Source organism: Pristiophorus japonicus, unplaced genomic scaffold (assembly GCF_044704955.1).
Source record: "Pristiophorus japonicus isolate sPriJap1 unplaced genomic scaffold, sPriJap1.hap1 HAP1_SCAFFOLD_130, whole genome shotgun sequence".
In the NCBI taxonomy this organism is placed as follows: Eukaryota; Metazoa; Chordata; class Chondrichthyes; family Pristiophoridae; genus Pristiophorus; species Pristiophorus japonicus.
In genome coordinates, this window is record NW_027250967.1 from 1776633 (window position 1) to 1796720 (window position 20088).

General features: G+C 46.0%; 1 non-coding gene across 1 annotated transcript; it reads right to left on the bottom strand.

Annotated features, from left to right (window-relative positions):
* Positions 1 to 18237: 18237 nt before the first annotated feature.
* On the bottom strand, positions 18238 to 18311 carry trnan-guu (transfer RNA asparagine (anticodon GUU)). Its single transcript has one exon. It is a non-coding gene; the product is annotated as a tRNA-Asn (tRNA).
* Between the last annotated feature and the right edge of the window lie 1777 nt (positions 18312 to 20088).

Genomic DNA, 20088 nt, shown 5'->3' on the forward strand with positions numbered 1-20088 from the left:
GAGCTTGGTGGCAGTTTTGAGGGCCTGGTCTTCAAACACTCTTTTCCTCAAGCGGCCGAAGGCTGCACTTGCGCATGGAGGCCGTGTTGAATCTCGTCGTCGATGCCTGCTCTTGTTGATAGGAGGCTCCAGAGATATGGGAAGTGGTCCATGGTGTCCAGGGCCGCGCCGTGGATCTTGATGACTGGAGGGTAGTGCTGTGCGGTGAGGACAGGCTGGTGGAGGACCTTTGTCTTACGGATGTTTAAAGTAAGGCCCATGCTTTCATACGCCTCAGTAAATACGTCGACGATGTCCTGGAGTTCAGCCTCTGTATGTGCGCGGACGCAGGCCTTGGTGAGGCCACACCTGGAATATTATGTACAGTTTTGGTCTCCTAATCTGAGGAAGAACGTTCTTGCTATTGAGGGAGTGCAGCGAAGGTTCACCAGACTGATTCCCGGGAGGGCAGGACTGACATGTAAAGAAAGACTGGATCAACTAGACTTATATTCACTGGAATTTAGAAGAATGAGAGGGGATTACATGGAAACATAAAATTCTGACGGGATTGGACAGGTTAGATGCAGGAAGTATGTTCCCGATGTTGGGGAAGTCCAGAACCAGGGGTCACAGTCTAAGTAAAAGGGGTAAGCCATTTAGGACCGAGATGAGGAGAAACTTCTTCACTCAGAGAATTCTGAACCTGTGGAATTCTCTACCACATAAAGTTGTTGAGGCCAGTTCGTTAGATATATTCAAAAGGGAGTTAAATGTGGCAATTACGGCTAAAGGTATCAAAGGTATGGAGAGAAAGCAGGAAAGGACTACTGAGGTGCATGATCAACCATGATCATATTGAATGGTGGTGCAGGCTCGAAGGGCCGAATGGCCTAATCGTGCACCTGTTTTCTATGTTTCTATGTTCCTATGTTTCTATGCAAAGCACAGAAAAAAATGGTTGGAGTATCGACTCTGCCTCAGTTAGCATTTCTTTCATTGTGCAAAAGAAGGTGACAGATTAATTAATGATGCAATCCCGTGAAAGCAACACAAAAGTTGAACAAGAAAACATGCGGTGACTGGCAGGTGAGCGCTGCTTCTGACACCGGTGGGAATGGGCGGGGATTTTAAAGCCCCTTTCATTGTGAAACCTTCAGATAGTCAAACATTTCCGATGTGCTGTATCGACCTCGTGGCGCAACGGTAGCGCGTCTGACCCCAGATCACGTCGAGGTCACTGTTCTTCAGGGTAATTCGGGAATTAATATTTTCTTTGCTGTTCGGCAATAACCAGACCCTTGCTCCAAGGTCTGTCTCACTGTTTCCCAGGTGTCAGACAGAGATACGCCTGCTGCCCTCATTTATTTCATGTGGCAGGACACAAAAGTTCAAAATCAACCTGCAGATGGCCACATACAGCATTAAATAGTCAGGATGGCCGAGCGGTCTCAGGTGCTGTGGTCAGTTTGTAGTTTTTTTTCTGGAAGCGTGGGTTCAAATCCCACTTCTTCATTCTCGTCATTGAGCAAAACTCATTGTTTGACACCACGACCAACTCCTTAAAAGTGGGATTCAGCAGTTCACCTGCTCACTTCACATTTCTGTCTGACCAGGTGCTGAAAGTGGAGATGATTCCGCAGTATAGCGGTTAACACGTTTGCCTCACACGCGAAAGCTCACCGGGTGGGAATATTTTCTGGAACTTTCTCCTCGTGCTCACGGGCGAGTTTGTTCTCCTGTGAAAGGTCAAAAGTTCATAAACATGTAAGGATTAGTGGCCGGAGTAGGCCATTCAGCCCCTCTAGTCTGGTCCACCATTCAAGAAGATCCTGGCAGTTCCTCGACAGCAAGTTTAAACATCTGGGGCGGAGCCAACAGGCACCTGGCTGTAATCAACGACAAAAATATGTATTTTGCAGAAGCCCAGCAAACTCAGTCAGGAGATCATGAGATTCTAAAACGAGCCCCACGTTGGGTGATTATTTTTCATAGAATTATATAATCAGAAGTTTACAGCACGGAAGGAGGCCATTTCGGCCCATTGTGACCGTGCTGGCCAATAACAGGCTCTCCAGCCTAATCCCACTTTCCAGCTCTCGGTCCATAACGCTGCAGGTTACGGCACTTCAGGTGCACATCCAAGCACTTTTTAAATGTGGTGAGCGGTTCTGCCTCTACCAGCCTTTCAAGCAGTGAGTTCCAGACCCCCACAACCCTCTGCATGAAGAATTTTCCCCTCAAATCCCCCCGACACCTACTACCAAGACTTTAAATTTATGCCCCATGGTTGTTGACCCCTCTGCTAAGGGAAATGGGCCCATTCTGTCCACTATATCAAGGCCCCTCATAATTGTATACACTTCAATGATGCCTCCCATCAGCCCACTTTGTTCCAAGAAAAACAACCCCAGCCAGTCCAATCTGTCCTCATAGCTTAGATTCTCCACTCCCGATAACATCCTCGAAATCTCCTCTGTAAGTCTCCAGTGCAATCACAGTCTTCTTCCTGTAAAGTGGTGACGAGAACTGCACGCAGTACTCCAGCTTGTGGCCAAACCAGTGTTTTATATTCAAGCATAACCCTCCTGCTCTCTTATTCTAGGCCTCGACTAATAAAGGCCAGCATTCTGCATGTCTTCTTAACCAGCTAATCCACCTTGCCTGCTACCTTAAGGGATCTGTGGACATGCACTCCCAGGTCGCTTTGTTCCTCTACAATTCTCAATGTCCTCCCATTTAATGTTTAATCTCTTTCTATTGTGTCTGTAAGCACTCAAGTAATGACTCCATGAGGCAAGGTATTGTACTTGAACTGTGGTGACCTTAGTCCATTTATTGCAGTTCCTGAGTGAGGGTACAGTATTGTGAGCTCCGTTTTATACCTGGTTACCTGTCGTGTACCGGTGACCCCGAGGTCTCCACCAGTTGCACCCTCTGGTGGTACAGGCATAGTGTATACAGTGTGAAGGTACATCCAGTAGTCTTATGTAACTGTACATTGAGTGTACAGGGAGTATACTTATATTATACAGACACAACATCACTCTCCCCTTAGTCTTGTGCCACTGGCCTTTTCATTGTGTGCTCTGGCCCGAGACTTGAGTGCCCAAAGCTCTTGCACCTTGTCAATGCTTTGGCTTGGTTCTCTCCCTGTGGACCCCCAAGTCCTTATTACCACGACATTGGGAAATGGTCAGCATTGGATGGTTGGAGGTTGCAGTGGGGGTTGTGTGGGTTTTGGGTGTGATCCATGTGTGTCCATGGCTACATACATCCATTCCCCCGCCCCATACATAGACCCTGTGTGTGGCTCAACATCTGCATGTGCAGACCTGTAGAGAGAGAAAGAACAAAAAAACATCGGATTAGTTACATCACTGTTTGGGCTCTACAGTAGTGGAACAAGTACATTTTACAGGTAAGGTACATACGTGGTGTCACAGTCTTGCCCCTGGGTTGTGTAGGTGCAGGTGGGTGAGGACACTAGTTCCACAGTAACCAGACTGTGTCCAGGTTGTCTGATGGCGGCGCTGTGTCCCCTGCCAGCTGGGTGGGCTCAGATCGCTCACCTGGCTGAGTCTCAGAGCCTTTGCCGTTGCCTCGTGTTCGGCAGAGCCACAGGAGTGTGTGGCCTTCCTGTCCACCTTTGAAGGCTGCGGTGTCTCCCTGCTGCTCTTCAGCGATAGTGGGATCTTGGTCATCCCAGGTCCTGTTGGGAGGTCAGGAGGGTGCTATCCGCTCGCTCCCAGTACTGGTCCTGGTGGCCAGAGAGGTAGAGCCGAACGGGGGCAGGGTACCGGTAGTGGTGCCTTTGACGTCCGCTGATCACTGGCCCTGCAGCTGGTATGCTCCCTCTGTGTGTGGCCACACTCCCTGGGGTATCACATTGGTCCCGGAGGGGCAGGCTACATGGTCGCGGAACCTGGGTGCTGACGGGAGGTTGCCCTTGGTTTTGTCGGCAAACATGTAAATCGCACGTCATCACTTCGTTTATTCTCACAATACATTGGTTCTGATCGCAAGTGCCCGACTTATCATGATTAGTTACATTTACCAACTTGAAATTGTCAGTTACATCTTTTAATTATGTATCACCATCATCGCTGTATAAACATAGAAACATAGAAACATAGAAAATAGGTGCAGGAGTAGGCCATTCGGCCCTTCTAGCCTGCAACGCCATTCAATGAGTTCATGGCTGAACATGCAAATTCAGTACCCCCTTCCTGCTTTTTCGCCATACCCCTTGAACCCCCTAGTAGTAAGGACTTCATCTTCTCCCTTTTGAAGATATGTAGTGAATTGGCCTCAACTACTTTCTGTGGTAGAGAATTCCACAGGTTCACCACTCTCTGGGTGAAGAAGTATCTCCTCATCTCAGTCCTAAATGGCTTACCCCTTATCATTAGACTGTGACCCCTGATTCTGGACTTCCCCAACATTGGGAACATTCTTCCTGCATCCAACTTGTCAAAACCCATCAGAATTTTAAACGTTTCTATGAGGTCCCCTCTCATTCTTCTGAACTCCAGTGAATACAAGCCCAGTTGATCCAGTCTTTCTTGATAGGTCAGTCCCACCATCCCGGGAATCAGTCTGGTGAACCTTCGCTGCACTCCCTCAATAGCAAGAATGTCCTTCGTCAAGTTAGGAGACCAAAACTGTACACAATACTCCAGGTGTGGCCTCACCAAGGCCCTGTACAACTCGAGCAACACCTCCCTGCCCCTGTACTCAAATACCCTCGCTCTGAAGGCCAACATGCCATTTGCTTTCTTAACCGCCTGCTGTACCTGCATGCCAACCTTCAATGACTGATGTAACATGACACCCAGGTCTCGTTGCACCGCCCCTTTTCCTAATCTGTCACCATTCAGATAATAGTCTGTCTCTCTGTTTTTACCACCAAAGTGGATAACCTCACATTTATCCACATTATACTTCATCTGCCATGCATTTGCCCACTCAAGAGTGGAACTGTCCCTTTAATTGTGATGGGTTGCCGGTCTCCTTTTAGAGGGTCTTGCAAACTTTACCACAATCCGGTTCGCCGCTCGGCATCACGTGTTGCTCCCTTTTGGTCTGGCTGCCGCCATCTTGACTTCAGGCGCTTCACCTCGTGGTTTGGACGCCATCTTCTTTCTCTCCATGGGGTAGGCTGCGGTGATCCTTTTCTCCCCAGGTTCTGCCACGGAAGCCGGGAAGTTACCTTCTGCGTGAACTTTCTTCTCTGAAGTCCTGCCACTGGAGCCTGGAAGGTGAGGTCTGGTTGTTGGGGCTGGATCATCTCGCCGTTGGGTTGAGCGGTCTGTTTCGTCGCCTCACAGTCGAGTTGGGCGGTTGGTTTTTCAGGTGTTGTGCTGGATCCAACTTCGGGGCCGCGGAGGAGGTCGATCGCTGGAGGTTGGAGCTTTTCCCAGCTCCAAGTGATCTTTTTCATCCACCTTCTTCCTAATAGCTTTGGACCATCCCCAGCAATGATCCACAAAGGTAACCTGTGCATCTCGCCGCCATGGGACACCTGGATATCCACGCTGCCAACGACTGGGATGTATCGTTTGTGAAGGTGAGCAGTTTCACTTCGATCGGGATCATTTTAGGTCGTTCGATTGGATTGTCCCCGAGTTTCTCAAAGGCTGCCTGATTCATCAGTGACTGGCTCGTCCCTGTGTCCACCTCCATCGTGACTGGAACATAGTTGATTTCAACTTCCATTTTCAACGGGGAACTCTCGGTGGTGCAGGTAAACACTCCGTACACCTCATCGTCGCTGGACTCCGGATGATCGGCCAACTCTTCATCGACTCGGTGAGTACGATTTCTCTTGCATATTCGCTGGAGGTGGCCCTTCATGTTACAGCCTTTGCAAGTATAGTCTTTATAGCGGCACTGGTGGGCCCTGTAATTTCCTCCACAGCGCCAGCATGGGGTTGGCCGGTTGTCCCGTTGGCCCCATGTGGTGGACTCAGGATTGCGGGACTCTGGGTTCTCTTCTCTCTTCCCTGAGAGAGACTGCTAGCAGCAGCCCTGCCTCTAAAAGGCACCAGTCGGTTCACAGTACTTGCCGGGTTAGAGTCCTGGGGGTGAGACATCCACTTGGAGATGCAGGCCGAGATCATGAATGCCTGGCTCACGTTAATTGCCTTCTGTAGGGTGACCGTGGTGTCCGCAGAGAGCAGCCTGTGGAGAAGGCCCTCGTGGCCGATTCCAATAACAAAGATGTCCCTTAGTGCTTTGGTGAGGTGATCGCTAAAATCACATGGTGCAGCCAATCGTCTCAGGTCTGCAGCATATTTTGCGATTTCTTGGCCTTCAGGCCACCGGTGGGGAGAAACCGGTGTCTGGCTGTGAGGATGCTCCCTTTAGGTTTGAGCTGTTCCTGTACCAGCGTTATGAGCTCCACATATGTTGTTGTCTTCTCTGGGGCTCGCATGTCCCTGACAAGGCCATAGACGGTGGGCCCACAACTGCTGAGCACGATAGTTCAGCGCTTATCAGCCAGCGAGGTCGGGTCGTCTCCCGCCAGGTCGTTCGCAATAAAGAAGTGTTCGAGCCTTTCCACAAAGGCCTCCCAATCTTCCCCATCGGCGAATTGTTCAAACGTGCCAAGGTTAGCCATTGTCGAGTGGAAATTCGCATTCTCATCACCAGTTATTGTGTCTGTAAGCACTCTAGTAATGACTCCATGAGGTAAGGTATTGTACTTGAACTGTGGTGACCTTCGTCCATTACTCAGGGAAAGCATTTTTACAGAGCAATTTGTCAAAAATAATTCAAGTCTGTGAGAGACTGTGACAATAATTGTTTCAATCATCATTAATCCAGCCAGATGTGTTGCACACTGAAGGAAATACAAATATGTTTGCTGAGCGACGGCCGAATTTTAATAACTTTTTATACAACTGTAGAATCAGCAGGAAAACAGGTTATTCGGCCCATAATACCTAATATATAGCCCATAGTACAAGAGTAAGGAAATCTTGCTACAATTGTACAGTGCCTTGGTGAGACCACACCTGGAGAACTGCGCACAGTTTTGGTCTTCTTATCTGAGGAAGGATGCACTTGCCTTGGAGGTGGTAGAACAGAGGTTCACCAGATTGATTCCTGGGATGAGAGGACTGTCCTATGGTGAGAGATTGTGTAGAATATGCCGATACTCCCTAGAGTTTAGAAGAATGAGAGGTGATCTCATTGAAACGGACAATATTTTGAAGGGGATTGACAGGGTAGATGTTGAGAAGCCCGGCGAGCTCAGTCGGTAGAGCATGAGATTCATAATCTCAGGGTCGTGGGTTCCAGTTGGGCGAATTATTTTCCTTAAACTTTATGTTGCTTTCACGAGAAAACATCTTTAATGAACCCATGATCTTCTTTGCACAATAAAAGGAATGCGAACTAAGGGAGAGTTGATAATTTAATCATTTGTTCTGTGATCTGCATAAGAACACAAGAACCAGGAGCAGGAGTCTACCCTTTGGCCCTTCGAGCCTGCCTTCTTTTGCACCGAAACAAATTACAATCGTGTTTTTAAATTAGCAGTGCGAGATATTTAGAGGGCACCTTCACAAACCAGGAATCGATCCCAGGTGGCTGTCGTGAAAGGAACGTGCTACAGCCACCTGTGATCGATTCCTGGTTTTTGAAGTAAATTTGATATCACCGTTTGTAATTGAAGTGGAGTAATTTTATGAAGTTAGATGGATGTCCCAAAGCACTTCAGAGTGGTGTCAAAACAAATGATTTTGAAATTAAACACAATGAATGTTCGTAGTGGGATTTAAACCCATGCCTCCAGAGAAGACTGTGACCTGAGCAGTGCCTTCGACCGCTCGGCCATCCTAACTGTTGGATGTATTTGTTACAAGTTATTACTCTGGATAGTTTCAGACCGGGCACTTGTTCAGTGCAGCTGGAAGTCCCAGTGACCGGGATATCCTCTTCCCTGGGGTTTACCTCAGCCTGTGCTCGGTGTACAGGGAGCTTTGGCCCAGGCCTGAGGTAGTTTGCATCATGCGTCAATGTATCCTGGAATGCTTTTGTTCAATTTTATTGCAGACATGTTTTTGTTTCAACAACAATGTTTCTGTCCGTGATCGAGCTGCGGACTTTTCGCATGTGAGGCGAACGTGATCACCACTACACTTCGCAAGCTGCTGCTTAGCTCAGTGCCCAGAGAGAAGTGTTCAGCAACAAGCTGAAATGCTCAATCCCTCTCTCTGCAAAAAGTTCCTTTCACAAACATTTCTCTGACCGGAGCTGCACAAAACAGCAATGTTCTCCTTTCAAAGTCAAAAACTCCCGAATTTCCACGTCTGCAATTTTCTGGACAAGGACAAGGACTGAAAGCGCTTTGTGATCAGAAAATTGCCGGAACCCCTGTGGTTAATGACAGGGCATTTGATGATTGATTTCCGTACACACCTTGGGATTCAGGAGAACCGATTTCGTGGTTTGAAGTTCGAGGTAAACCCACGGGGCGGAGCCAACAGTCGCCTGTCAGCAATCAGCGACAGGAACATGCAACTTAAGCAGGCTCGGCTATCAACGGCATTATCATCGCCGAATCCCCCACCATCAACATCCTGGGGGTCACCATTGACCAGAAACTTAACTGGACCAGTCACATAAATACTGTGGCAACAAGAGCAGGTCAGAGGCTGGGTATTCTGCAGTGAGTGTCTCAACTCCTGACTCCCCAAAGCCTTTCCACCATCTACAAGGCACAAGTCAGGAGTCTGATGGAATACTCTCCACTTGCCTGGATGAGTGCGGTTCCAACAATACTCGAGAAGCTCGACACCATCCACTTATTGGGCACCCCATCCACCACCTCCAACATTCACTCCCTCCACCATCGGCGCACCATGGCTGCAGTGTGTACCATCTACAAGATGCACTGCAGCAACTCACCAAGGCTTCTTCAGCAGCTACTCCCAAATCCGCGACCTCTACCGCCTAGAAGGACAAGGGCAGCAGGCGCATGGGAACACCTTCACCTCCATTCTCGGGGGAGAGGGTGAACAGCCAGAGATCGTGGTCCATATCAGGACCAATGACATGGGTAGCAAGAGAGATGAGGTCCTGCAGGCAGAGTTTAGGGAACTAGGAGAGAGATTAAAAAGCAGGACCTCAACGGTAGTAATCTCCGGATTACACTCGGTGCCACGAGCGTGTGAGTACAGAAATAGGAGGATAGAGCAGGTGAATACGTGGCTCGAGAGATGGTGCAGGCAGGAGGGCTTTAGTTTCTTGAGGCATCGCGACCACTTCTGGGCGAGGTGGGACCTGTACAAGCCGGACAGTTTGCACCTAAACAGAGCCGGGACCAATATCCTCGAGGGGTGGTTTGCTCGTGCTGTTGGCGAGGGTTTAAACTAGTTTGGCAGCGGGATGGGAAACTGAGAATAGATTCAGTAGGGAGGGAAGTAATGCTGGAATTAGAAAGCAAAAATAAAGAAAGTGAGTTTGAAAGAGAGAGGAAACAAGCAGGTAAAAAGGGTAAATAAACAAATTGAAAGACACTGTTGTAGGAAGGCAAAGGCACCTGCTGAATATATAAATGTATGTATGTTTAAAATGTTAGCCAAATATAAAATGGCTGCCAGGGGGCTGAGCAAAGCATGATGGGGACTCGGTAAGCCAAGTTAGCTAAAACTGCTGACTGAGCGCTGACCCTGCAGAGCCTGGTACCAGGAATGTCTTGAATCAACAACTTGAGGCAAGATAGTATACAGAACACTGCGGTACCTAGTACGGAATGTCGTCAAGTCAGTGACCCCCAGATGGGGTGCCTAGCAACCACGGAGATATGGAGCTAGGCACCGGTGGAACAAATGATTAACGAAGATAAGGTACGTCTGGAAAACATCACACGGATATGAATCAGCCCCCAACTGTCATGAACTGATCATGCAGCCCCCTGATATACCGGGGTTAATTCTATTGGCCCATTTAAACCTATATGTAATCTATAATCATTATGATTGGATTATGTCCAGCCAAAGTGGGCTGAGTAACTGTAATGAACGATTGTAAAACATATAAATATCGATGAATTTTTTTGTTCGGCGGAGTAGAGTGCCTGGAGTTGGACCAGAGGCTCTCTCCTTGCCGGCGTAATAAAGGCCGTTTTTGCATTGGAACCGACCCAGAGTGTCGAGTGATTCTTCCATGAAAACAGTTGCGTTTACAGTGGAATCATGAACAGGATTTCGCGGAGTTGCTGGACGTCCTTGGAAAACCTGGGTGAGTATCAAAAAATTTTAATTATAAAGGTTGGGGAAGGTGGAGGCCGGTTGATCGACACGACGAGATAGTCTAATATCTCAAACGCCGAGCCTGAGCCTGAATTAAGAGGACTTTTGTCCCACGTGACGGCCAGGAACTAAGTAGGCGTAGGGCACACACTTAGACCGTGGGATCGTGATACCGAGCGACATCTCCTGGACCCAGTCGTGTGGTTTGTAAATATACCCCGGAGACCAGGCGGTGCACAGCGACCAAAGGAAACCAAACCTGTGAACAGGGTCGGACCGACAGACAAAACGGTGGTAGATAGTCGTTAAGGAGGCGTGGGGCACTGCGGGAATTGCTTAAACGCATTTTAAGAATTGTATAAGTTTGTGTAATTGCAGAACTTGTGACCTAACAGTAGCCAGGAGACGGTCTGCTACAAGTTACACGAGGGAGAAAGTGGACATCTGAGAGTCGATTCCTAACGGTTCTAGTCCTACCCAGGAATGGCCAATAAATCAGGTAATCTCGAGTGGGGACTAGAAGGGTCCCTTACCCGCCACCTGGCGGAAAAACAAAAGAAACTAATTGAGAAGATGATTAAGTCAGGATGGAACCCCCAGGACACGCCAGCAAATCAACGGGAATGGTGGGAGAAGGAAAGGAAAGATAAAGATGAGAAAGCCGTGGTCTTGATTCTTCAAGCCCACATAAAATTAACAGAGGAGGTTCATCAATATGTAAGAAATAAAAAAAACCTGATAGTGATGATCTTAAGTGAAGTATGGATCCAAGAATAGAGCCAGCCAAACAATAAACTTTGCTGAATGAAAAGAGACTTTTGTGAACGTTTGTCTAGGAATGAGATAAAGAATGGAGAAGGGAAGCTGTAATGTCTTTAAAAAAAGCCTGTGTCTCTGGAGGCTGCAGGCTGGAGAAGTACGCTCCCATTTTTCCTTTGTGTAAAACCTTGACGCAAAAGCTTTTAGCTCAGGAAAGAGATTTTTAAATTACAGATTGGCAGTACAATACTTGAATTGTGATTTTGAGATATTTCAGGTGATTCTCATTGTTAAACATTTTGGTTGTATAGGAAAATCTTGGGTTTGGAAGCCTTTTTAATAAAAGTACACACACTGCGTCAGGAACTTAAGCTTAAAAAAGATGTAATTTATGAGATATAGGACCACAAAATTGAAGTTACAGAGCAAAAGATTAGAGTTTTTGATCAGCTTCTAAAACGGAAGTTAGGCAAAAAAATCCAGTAATACCATATTTGACATTTTGTAATTCAAAAATAAATACAAATTCTACAAAAGGGGAGCAGAAATTAGGATGGGAACAGTGAAGAGTTAATTTTGTTGTGAAGGTTTCAAGTACCACTGGTAAAGAAAAGGCACAATAAAATGCGATACATTTAAAACAAAAAGTTAAATCTGATCTCTTTTAAAAAATAAAACTAAAAGGTTTGGAAAAAAAGACGTAACGTACTAAATAAGTGCTGAAAAAAAAGTGTTTGCGATGGAAAAAGAAATAAAATGGGTCAGAGGGTCTAGTAAGGAGGAGGAACTGAGGGAAATCCTTATTAGTCGGGAAAATGTGTTGGGGAAATTGATGGAATTGAAGGCCCATAAATCCCCAGGGCCTGATGGACTGCATCCCAGAGTACTTAAGGAGGTGGTCATGGAAATAGCGGATTCATTGACAGTCATTTTCCAACATTCCATTGACTCTGGATCAATCCCTATCGAGTGGAGTGTAGCCAATGTAACCCGACTTTTTAAAAAAGGAGGGAGAGAAAAAACAGGGAATTATAGACCGGTCAGCCTGACCTCAGTAGTGGGTAAAATGATGGAATCAATTATTAAGGATGTCATAGCAGCGCATTTGGAAAGAGGTGACATGATAGGTCCAAGTCAGCATGGATTTGTGAAAGGGAAATCATGCTTGACAAATCTTCTGGAATTTTTTGAGGATGTTTCCAGTAGAGTGGACAAGGGAGAACCAGTTAATGTGGTATATTTGGACTTTCAGAAGGCTATCGACAAGGTCCCACACAAGAGATTAATGTGCAAGTTAAAGCACATGGGATTGGGTGTAGTGTGCTGACATGAATTGAGAACTGGTTGTCAGACAGGAAGCAAAGAGTAGGAGTAAACAGGCACTTTTCAGAATGGCAGGCAGTGACTAGTGGGGTACCGAGGTTCTGTGCTGGGGCCCCAGCTGTTTACACTATACATTAATTATTTAGACGAGGGGATTAAATGTAGTATATCCAAATTTGCGGATGACACTAAGTTGGGTGGCAGTGTGAGCTGCGAGGAGGATGCTATGAGGCTGCAGAGTGACTTGGATAGGTTAGGTGAGTGGGCAAATGCATGGCAGATGAAGTATAATGTGGATAAATGTGAAGTTATCCACTTTGGTGGTAAAAACAGAGACAGACTATTATCTGAATGGTGACAGATTAGGAAAAGGAGAGGTGCAACGAGACCTGGGTGTCATGGTACATCAGTCATTGAAGGTTGGCATGCAGGTACAGCAGGTGGTTAAGAAAGCAAATGGAATGTTGGCCTTCATAGCGAGGGGATTTGAGTACAGGGGTAGGGAGGTGTTGCTGCAGTTGTACAGGGCCTTGGTGAGGCCACACCTGGAGTATTGTGTACAGTTTTGGTCTCCTAACTTGAGGAAGGACATTCTTGCTACTGAGGGAGTGCAGCGAAGGTTCACCAGACTGATTCCCGGGATGGCGGGACTGACCTATCAAGAAAGATTGGATCAACTGGGCTTGTATTCACTGGAGTTCAGAAGAATGAGAGGGGACCTCATAGAAACGTTTAAAATTCTGACGGGTTTCGACAGGTTAGATGCAGGAAGAATGTTCCCAATGTTGGGGAAGTCCAGAACCAGGGGTCACAGTCTAAGGATAAGGGGTAAGCCATTTAGGACCGAGATGAGGAGAAACATCTTCACCCAGAGAGTGGCGAACCTGTGGAATTCTCTACCACAGAAAGTTGTTGAGGTGAATTCACTAAATATATTCAAAAAGGAGTTAGATGAAGTCCTTACTACTAGGGGGTTCAAGGGGTATGGCGAGAAAGCAGGAAGGGGGTACTGAAGTTACATGTTCAGCCATGAACTCATTGAATGGCAGTGCAGACTAGAAGGGACGAATGGCCTACTGCTGCACCTATTTTTCTTTGTTTCTATGTTTCTATAACTTATTAAATACTAGTTGATATTGGCTGTGAAAAAGATATTAATTTAATTTGGAAAAGGAAAAAAAAATTGGAGGAGGTAAAAGGCTCTCTCCATTGATAATGATTTTAAATTACGAGAAAGTTTCACTGCAGTTTGAAAAGATTTCCAGGATAGACGTTATTAATCAAGAAAAGTCCCGAACAGTCTAAACAAGCAGGAGGTTTTGAAAATAACAAGCAGAAAAGATCTAAGCTATGCGAACTCAGCAAAGAGAGAAATAAAACACAAGATTTGCCCATTGAACGGGACTGTTAAAAAAACCCCGAAATGTTGGCATGTTAACAGCTTGTGTGAATATTGGATTTCAGTAAACAAAATAGCTATTAAAAATGTGTGTTCTTATTTCAACAAAAATCTTTGGCAAGTACTTGAATTAGATGTTAAGCAAAAAAATTGGAGTTTAATCTAAAATGCTGCCTTTCCCGATGAGAAGATTTTTATTGTGACCACTTTACGAATGATTTCTGCTGTTTTAACCGATTCCTAATTTCTAAGAAAGTTTTGAAGGCACAAAGATTTGGATGATTACGCGAAGTCACGTAATGACATCAGGCCTTCTTACAAACCTGTAAAGGAGTTAACCCTTTCCATTGACAGCTATTTTACACTGGACCTTACTAATTTGAATTTCTTTCTAAAATAGTGAAGACTCACCTGACAGACAGTGGAAATGGTGGGATAGTCAGAATAAAAATAAAACAGAACTAGCTGGTCAAGAGTTAAAAGCTAAGATAAATAAGCTGGAAGAGATTTTAAAAAACAGGACCAGACGGATAGTGCAGTGTGCAGCCAAAGCACCATCACCTGTGGCAATCGAGCCAATGTATCCCACTGTGGGTCGGTGTAGTCCACAAGACACAACTGTATCAACTATAGGGTTTTGTTTATTTTGACTGACGAAATATGCATTCCAGCAGCCAAGGACTGGAGCAAGGACAGAACTTATTTTAACGCGTGGCTGCAAATGAATCCGGATAACAATAGAGTATGTGTGCGATGCTCCACGGGTACAAGAAACAGTTGCATTAGACGAAGGGAGGCCGGGGGGGCCCGATGAATGTACCTTTGGAATAATTTGCGCGCCTCCTGCCCAGCCACAACCGTTAGTCACCCACAAAGAGGGTGTGGGGCTGTGTGGATACTATGAGGAGGTAGAGGCTGCCGCAATATCGTTGTATGTATGCTTCTCACCCCCTCCGACACCGCGCCCCATAAGAACCACCACACTGCCCATGGAATTGTCATGTCCAACAATTACAAGGGGACCGGAAAATGGGATTGTGCTGTCCAACGAGGGTGAACTATTGTCTGATAATGTTAAGCATGAAATTGTGCCTGTCCTGATCAATATCTCAGGTATACAGATGCTGGAATATTGTACAGAACAGGCAAGAAATATATATAATGTATTAAGTAAAGTTGTAATGCAGCAGGCTGCCGATACCATGGGTGCCAGTAGATTCCGAGGACAGGAGCCAGTTCATAGGACTAAGAGGGAAATAGTTAATGATGTTGCGACCGGTTTTAATGCCGGAACCTCCATAGTAAACTCACTGGACATACAAAGGCTAAATGAAAGGGTGGAACAGCTTAAAGGGGTGATGAAGGGATTATTAGAACGGGCAGAGCGGACTCAGGAAGGTCAATCCGAATTTGGAAGAGAGGGTGCCGAAATCCAATTGGATGGCTTCTCGGTCCTGGAAGCTCAGGCAAAAACAATCAATCACCTTTTCGACAGAGAGAGAGAAGATACCGCAAAACTGACACAGGGACAACTCTGTCACGCTTATGGCCTATGGATGGTGGGACAGATACGGCACAACCACGATCATATCCAGACTGGATAGACAGCCCACATCTGGCTCAGTTGGCCAAACTGAAGGGGACACTGGGTAATTGCACTCTGAAAGGACTAACCAGAGTATGCCCAGTGATCCCAAACTGCCGAATGAGCAAAGCTGCCGGAGTGGGAATAGCCCTGATGATACCGATAGTCACACAAGATTCAGGACCGTTTCCCCTTTATCAACTGTAGAATATCGGGATCATACGGGAAAACACCTCCCTCCATTACTATCTGACCGCAGCCCCTGCAGTCCGCAGAGACAACACACTCTATGGGATCCCCCTGACGGGATGCAAGCAGACGGGTGACATTACGGTGTGCCCTCACCCGGTGGGGCAGGGAGAACTAGTCGAATGTGGATTTAATCCAACCGATGGATGTGTATTGGAAATAGTACCTGCCCCCACACATTTTGCCAGAACAGGTTATGGGGGCAAAGGGAAATACTATGTCTCTACCACGGCACATTCATATCGGTACAATGGCTTACAATGCCAGATCTCGCAACCAAACTTTTGCTTCACAGCCCTACGACCTCACAATAGGACAAGCCCGTATTATCCAGGTTAGACACCGAGGCCCAAAATCATTAACGCCATCGATCAGCTCCACGATCACCTGCAGGATTATGACGAGCCAGAGCAGGCCCCTATCCCACATTTAGTTGCAGTATTAAGGGGACTAAGACTCAGAGTAGGCCAGTGTGTCAGACTCTACCACCAACTACAGACAAAGATTGAAATACTGGAGAAGGATACTGCCCAAGAGTTACAAAACCAGAGTTGGTGGAGGAGGGTCTGGGACTGGGGCATGAACGTAAACATCCACCCCTGGATTGGAATAATATCACACATACTGGTAGGGATACAGCTGGTCTTTGCACTAACATGGAGAGTCATGGCCTGTCGATCCTGCAGGTATTATGCACGACAAAGCAGTATCAGAACAAGGGCTCAAGTAAATAAAGTGACTTGTCCAGCAGAGGGACAGGGAAATCTGAACTATATCAATTTGATCAAAGCAACTGGGACTTCTGACACCACGTGACTGGTCAGCACGTTGTGACAGGAAGAACCGGGTGGTACATAAAAATATAAGTCGAGTAACAAATTATGTTGTCGGTTAAAGGAGATTAGGATTAGTCCATTACCGAAAGGGGGGATTGTTGTAGGGCAAAGGCAAAGGCACCTGCTGAATATATGTCTGCATATATGTATGTGTAAAATTGTAACCAGATACAAAATGGCTGCCAGGGATTCTGCAAAGCACTTGGGGAATTCAGCAAACAGTTAGCTTGACTACATTTTTGGGTAGCTGATGACACTGCAGTTCCGTGTACAGGAACACTGGAAAGAGCGAGCTCAGCAGAACGTCCTTAATCAACAAACCACAGACAAGATGTCCCAGCAGAATACTGAACAAAGAAATTCCTGTGACTGTGTAAGGATAAGGTGGTTTGGTGCAGACAGAACCCAAGGACAGTAGAGATAAGGGGATCTGGAGAATCTCACGAGGCCATAAATAAGCCCCAGCTAAAACATGAGGTGATCACACAGTCCCCTGGTGCCTGGGGGCCAATTCCATTGTCCCAGTGGAATCGATTTGTAATTTATAGTCCTTATGATTGGATTGTGTCCAGCTGACATGGGCTAATTAATTGTAATGAACCGTTGTAAAACATATAAATATCGATGAATTTCTTTGTTCGGTGGAGTGGAATGCCTGGAGTTGGACCAGAGGCTCTCTCCCCGCCTGTGTAATAAAGGCCATTTTGGGATTGGAACCGACCCCGAATGTCGAGTGATTCTTCCAGAAAAAGATTTGTGCTAACATAACCCGTGCTGTACCAGCCCTGGGAGAGATTGATGGGAAAGTGTAGAGGGAGCTTTACTCTGTATCTAACCCCGTGCAGTACCTGCCCTGGGAGAGATTGATGGGACAGTATAGAGGGAGCTTCACTCTGTATCTAACCCCGTGCTGTACCAGCCCTGGGAGAGATTGATGGGACAGTGTAGAGGGAGCTTTACTCTGTATCTAACCCCGTGCTGGATCTGTCCTGGGAGATATTGATGGGACAATGTAGAGGAAGCTTTACTCTGTGTCCAACGCGTACTGTACCTGCCCTGGGAGGCTTTGATGTGACTGTGTAGTGGTAGCTTTACTCTGTATTTAACATTATTGTCCTTTTTTAATCCACTTGTTTCACACCGAAACAAATCGTAACCATGATGTGAATTTAACGCCACGTGATTCTTTGAAATCATCTTTAAATGATTGGGTAAAACCACTTCTTATGCCACCGAAAAACAGCTTTGATTCCAGGTCTCGGCGATAAATTTTATAACACCATTTTTAAATTCAAAACCTAATAAAATTGACGACATGCAGCCAACGTGCAAAAGTAAGAATTATTTTAATCACCGTTAATTAGCCGATAACCTTCTTCAGAATGAAATAAATAATAATATAATTACTGAGGAACAGTGGTATCTTCAATCATTCATTTTCTCTTTACATGTGATGAAGTTTTATCCTTATCTCATTTACACGCTGTATGAGAATGGTTTAAAATTGTAAAACCATTGATTGTGTGTGTGCCGATTCTTAATAGGAGGAGCACTTGAGACCGTAGTTCCAGTTCTTTCTCTGTATCAATAGAATCAATTTCCACCAGTTTCTTTAAACCCAATAACATAATTTATTTCGAGTGGGCTGGATGGAGGAACATGATCCATGTAAAAAATTGTTATCGTTTTACTTGAACTGAATGCTCATAAAATATTGGAGTGGGAACTAATTGGATAATAGCACAGCTGGCAACATTTGCGGAACAGATTCGTGCAGCCAAAACGCACAATGGCAACCTGGGACTGTGCGGCACCGAATACTCGGGGAAAAACAGTTAAACACTTCGTCCCTGGGTGGGCTCGAACCACTAACCTTTCGGTTAACAGGCGAACGCGCTAACCCATTGCGCCACAGAGACTGATGGAAGCAAAAGGTTCAAGGCATCCCAAACCAGGGTGTCAGACAGTTAAAGCTTCAGATTGCTCTGACCGGGATGGAACTTGTCCACTCTCAGTGGTCCGTTTCACAAATAAATGGAGGGACATTCATTGTGGATGCGTGGAAACAGTCTGGTCCCGCACACTGCAGACACTTCCATGTCACCGCCAACCAGCTCTCCCGCAACCGGTGTGATCTACCTTCCAGCCTTCCGGTGCCTTGTCTGTGACAAAGTATTCTGATTGTCTCGAAGCCGGTGTTAGGTTTGAATTCCTTTTCAGCTCCTGACTGCGGATATTCCTGTGATTAAACAGGAACTAAATGCTAACAGGGACAGTTGGATTCACCGTTTCTTTGCTTGGTGAAATTTCAAAGATTGAAAGCGACACACATCAACCCCAAACCTCCCGTGAGATGGAAGCCCAGTTGTTGTTTCAAGCTTGAATGCCGGAACAAGCAGAACTTATTCAAAGAAAGTCCAAGTCCCTGAGACGCCTGATTATTTGCACCAAACTCCTTTGCAAAGATTTGAGGTTCATGTTTGGTGATCTGGGTACATCTTTTCCCAAACTACAACACGTCAAACATAACTCAACGGCCTTAAAGCGCTTTGGGGTGACATGAGTTCCTGAAAGGCACTGCAGAAATGGAAGTCCTTCTTTGCAAAAGTTCGATGCAATTTCAAAATTTGCGAGCAATATCAGGGCTCCTCTGGGATCCCTCGTAAATTTCAATGAACAACTCCGAAGGGAGAATCATAGCCCGAGACCAACGAGCCAACTGTTTGACAGACGTGAAGATAAGGTGTAACCATGATCAAAGCGTTTTTGTGTGTGTCGCTATTCAGAACATAAGAACTTAAGAACTAGGAGCAGTAGTAGGCCATATGGCCCCTCGAGCATGCTCCGCCATTTAATATGATCATGGCTGATCCGATCATGGCCACATCCCTGCCACTTCCCCATAAGCCTTATTCCCTTATCAGTTAAGAAGCTTTCTCTGTCTTAAATTTATTTAATGTCATGACTTTCTCAGCTCTCTGAGGCAGTGAGTTCGGCAGATTTACAACCCTCTGAGAGAAGAAATTCCTCCTCATCACAGATTTAAATGGGCGGCCCTTTATTCTGAGATGATGCCCCCTAGTTCTAGTCTTCCCTATCAGTGGAACCATCCTTTCTGCATGCACCTTATCAAGCTCCCTCATTACCTGATACATTTCGATAAGATCACCTCTCATTCTTCTGAATTCCAATGAGTATAGGCCCAACCTACTCAACCTTTTCTCAAAAGTCAACCACTCAACTCCGGAGTCAACCCAGTGACCCTTCTCTGAACTGCCTCCAAAGCAAGTATATCCTTTCGTAAATATTGTAAGTGTTTGTGATCCTCGCTGAATTGCCAGACGGACGGTTTGAATCGCCCCCACCTTACGAAAGTTCTAGATCTGGGAATTATTATTCAGAGTGTAAATTAAATGAGTCACGGAAAGGGATGCTTCGGTGATAAATCATAGTATATTTATTTGGTGTAACATACACTGGCTAAAACATGCACTGCTAAACGAACTGTCTCTGTGGAGAATAAAATCCCGGTTACAAACAACATACATACAGTACAGAAATGAACCTAGTAACACGCAGTAATTCCCTGGTGGATTCTAACCCCACCCCTACCAATGAATTACCCTCCCCACAATAGCCCTGAAAAGCTTCACTTCTGATAAAACCCTGAGCCCTTACCCAGCTGGCCTGGGATAT